The following is a 3,625-nucleotide window of genomic DNA, read 5'->3' as shown; positions in this document are numbered from 1 at the left end:
CTGATGGGCATGATGGCGTCCATGATAGCAGTAGTGCCACTTGGACTGCTGAAAATGCGCCCGTTTCAGCGCTGGACTCGTTCTCACGAGCTGTGTGTGTCACGTCACCTCCACAGAAAGCTAACAATAACCACCTCTTGCATGCTGGTTCTCAGACCCTGGAGGGAGCCCGGCCTGTTGTGCCAGGGCTCCAACACACCTGATTCAAATGGTTTAATTACCTCCTCATCCAATCAGCAAGTTCTCGAGGAGCATGGCAACAAGTCATCCATTTAAATCAGGTGTTTTAAAGCGTGAACACATCTAAAACATGCAGGAGAGTGGCCCCCGAGGAATGGAGTTTGACGCCCCTGCTTTAGATCCAGGTGTTGGAGCAGTGGATTCCCAACAGCTGGATTTGGACAATAAATTATATAGTACCTATGGTTGGGTCAGAATCAAGTGAATTTCACAGGCGATGAATGTAACATTGAATAAAGATATACAAAAGGTGAAAACAATATTTGATCTCCAGCTGATTTTGTGAATTTGCTCACAAAGAAATGAACAGTCTCTAATTTTATAGTAGTTTCATTTAAATGGAGACAGACAGGATAATAACTAATATTAATAATAAATAAAAATAGTCCAGCAAAACCCCATTACATAAATTTCAGAAGGGGGGGAGACGGATTGTGAACCCAGAGCGCAGACACATTGTTGAAAAAGAAACTAATTTATTAACTTAAATAAACGAACAAAACAAAAGGGCTGACAAAGCAGCAAAACCAACAATAGCAAAAATCCAAAACGAGAAGCAAGGTAAGACATGGCATGGCAAAGAGCAGACAAAGCAGAATGATCCAGTAACGAGATGAAAACAGAGACCGGTTTTTAAAACACTGAGGGAAATATGATTAGCTCAGTGGCCTAGTGGTAGAGTGTCTGCCCTGAAACTGGGAGGTTGTGGGTTCAATCCCTGGCTGGGTCATACCAAAGACCGTAAAAATGGGACCCATTGCCACCCTGCTTGACACTCAGCATTAAGGGTTGGATTTGGGGGGTTAGATCACCAAATGATTCCCGAGCGCGGCACCGCTGCTGCTCACCGCTCCCTCAGGGGAACAAAATTTGCACACTCAGGTGTGTGACAATCAGTGGATCTTTCTTTCTTTCTTATTGGGTGCACCTGTGGACTTGACGAGGAGCAGGTGAGGTGGGTGTGGCAGGCATGAATGGAAAACTACTGAGGAAGTGAATGATGACAAGAAAACAGAAAACCAACAGACAAACCAAAACAAGAAACCAAACTCAAAACACTGAAATTCATGACAATAAAAGTTATAAATTAATTTCTGTGTCATGGAGTAACCCTAACCCTAACCCAAAGCAAAACCTGACTTGGTGGATAAACCTTTTCCAATACAGCAGTAAGTTGTTTGTTGGTTTGCAAACAACAGTAGGGATGATAGATGTTCTCCGGCAAACTTCAGATGGGTTTGGAGATAAGTCTTCTTCAGCAGAGGGACCTTCAGTTCATAACAGCATAGAGTGTTATCAAGGGTCTTCTTGGTGACTGTTTATTGTGGTTTAGAAGCTTAGCTTCATTTAAAGGTTTTGTTGAGAGTAATTTCAAACTGAGTGAGTATATTTGAAGTTAAAGGTTACCCACTTGTGGGTACACGCATACCATTCTGTCTGAAGTCTGTCTACTTGGGTTGTGTTTCTGAGACCGGCTGCTCAATAGGGTGTGAGTCTGTGAGTCCAGCCATTCAGTAAGGTGTGCGTGTGAATTGGTGTGTATGCATCCAGGGCAGGGACCCTCCCTGACATTTAACTCTGTTATCTGCAGGAAAGCAGAGTTAAAGGTCTGTTAAACCTGAAATTGACTTTTTATTTCTTCCCTGGCTTTGCAGGTTTTATGATTGTAACTCTGTAACTCTTCAGTCATTGTTCCTGTATTCCATGACAACAGACTCAGTAATTTTTGTCTTTGTCAATGGCAAGGATTAAAAATTAAATGTGCCACAGACTCCAGAGAGCTTTTTTGACTCCTTTGATTTTTCTTCATTGCTGGATAAACTTTTCAACTATTTTTATCTGAATATTTTTATTGAATTTTCAACAAAATAAATCCCCAACCAATACATTCAAATCCACACATCTATTACATAGACAGAAAGAAAAAAAAATACAAATCTTTGTTGGCATTATGTTAAATTGACTGATAGTCTCTCAATATGGGACAAGAATGGTTGCCATGTGTTGTAAAATGCATTGGCAGAACCCTGTATAACATGTCTCTGTTGTTCAACTTTGAGATTTGAGAGCAAGTCCTCAATCCATTGCTTATGGGAGGGTGATGTCTCTTTTTTCCACGATAGGAATATACGTCGACAGGCAATCAATGTGGAAAAAGCTACAGCTGAAGCTTGCCAGGTGGATACATCGCATGTCCAAGGAATAACCCCAAATTTTGCTGAGAGAGAGTTTGCGGGAATATTGGTATTATACGACTCAGCCAAGGTCTCAAAGACATTTCTCCAGAAGGCCTGCAGTTTTTGGCATTCCCAGAACATATGTCCAAGTGTACCTTTCTCACTTTTACATCTTGGGCAAGCCTCGTCTGATTCTGGAAACAGCTTTGCAAGATTACTGTTTGACAGATGGAGTCTATGAACCACCTTAAATTGTATTAAGCCATGTCTAATACATATTGATGATGTGTATATAAGCCTAGCTGCCTGCCGCCACTGTGATTCAGTTATTCTCAGTCCTATCTCCAGCTGACACTGTTCTTTAATTTTGTTTAATGAGGGAGCTGCAGCTGTATGGATTCAAGTATACACTGTTGATATGGCCCCTCTATGTCTGGGATCCACTTCCAGGCATTCATCAATTCAAGTGTATGCTGGAGTCTGAAGCGTTGATGAGAAGTATTTTTTAACAAAGCTCCACAGCTGCAGATATCTAAAAAAGTTGGAAGAAGGTAGGCCAAATGATTGCTGCAGCTGTTGAAAGGATATAAACTGACCATCTTATGCCTTTGTTTGCCCAAGCATGGAAAATGGAATCAATTAAAGAAGGTGGGAACAAGGAATTTGCTGATATGGGAGCTGTTGGAAGACCCTGTTTTTGTTTGAAATGGATCCTTAACTATTCCCAGATTTTAATCGCCCCCAATGTAATTGGGTTGATGGTAATCAGTCGTTTATCTAATGGCTGTGGCGAGCAAACAACTGAGGCCAGTGAACCAGATTTACAAGAGTTTTGTTCCATCAGTGACCAAACAGACACCGTTTTGCTCTCTGCAGGCTTAAACCAGAAACAAAGTTTACAGACATTTGCGGCCCAATAAAAGTGCATATAATTAGGCATGTCCAGTCCCCCTTCCTCCTTTCGCCTCTCCAAAAACTCCTTTCTGATACGAGGAATGTTCTCATTCCAAATGTACATGAAGGTTATCTTCTCTAACTTTTTAAAAAATGAATTAGGAATAAATATTGGTATTGTCTGAAAAAGGAATAGCAATTTAGGCATTAAAACCATTTTAACTGAATTTATCCTTCCTGCTAGGGACAGAGGGAGAAATGACCAACATTCCATATCCTGCATAAATTGATTGAAGGCAATATTAAAATTGTGC

Source organism: Kryptolebias marmoratus, linkage group LG19, assembly GCF_001649575.2.
Source record: "Kryptolebias marmoratus isolate JLee-2015 linkage group LG19, ASM164957v2, whole genome shotgun sequence".
NCBI lineage: Eukaryota > Metazoa > Chordata > Actinopteri > Cyprinodontiformes > Rivulidae > Kryptolebias > Kryptolebias marmoratus.
This window is presented reverse-complemented; position numbering follows the sequence as displayed.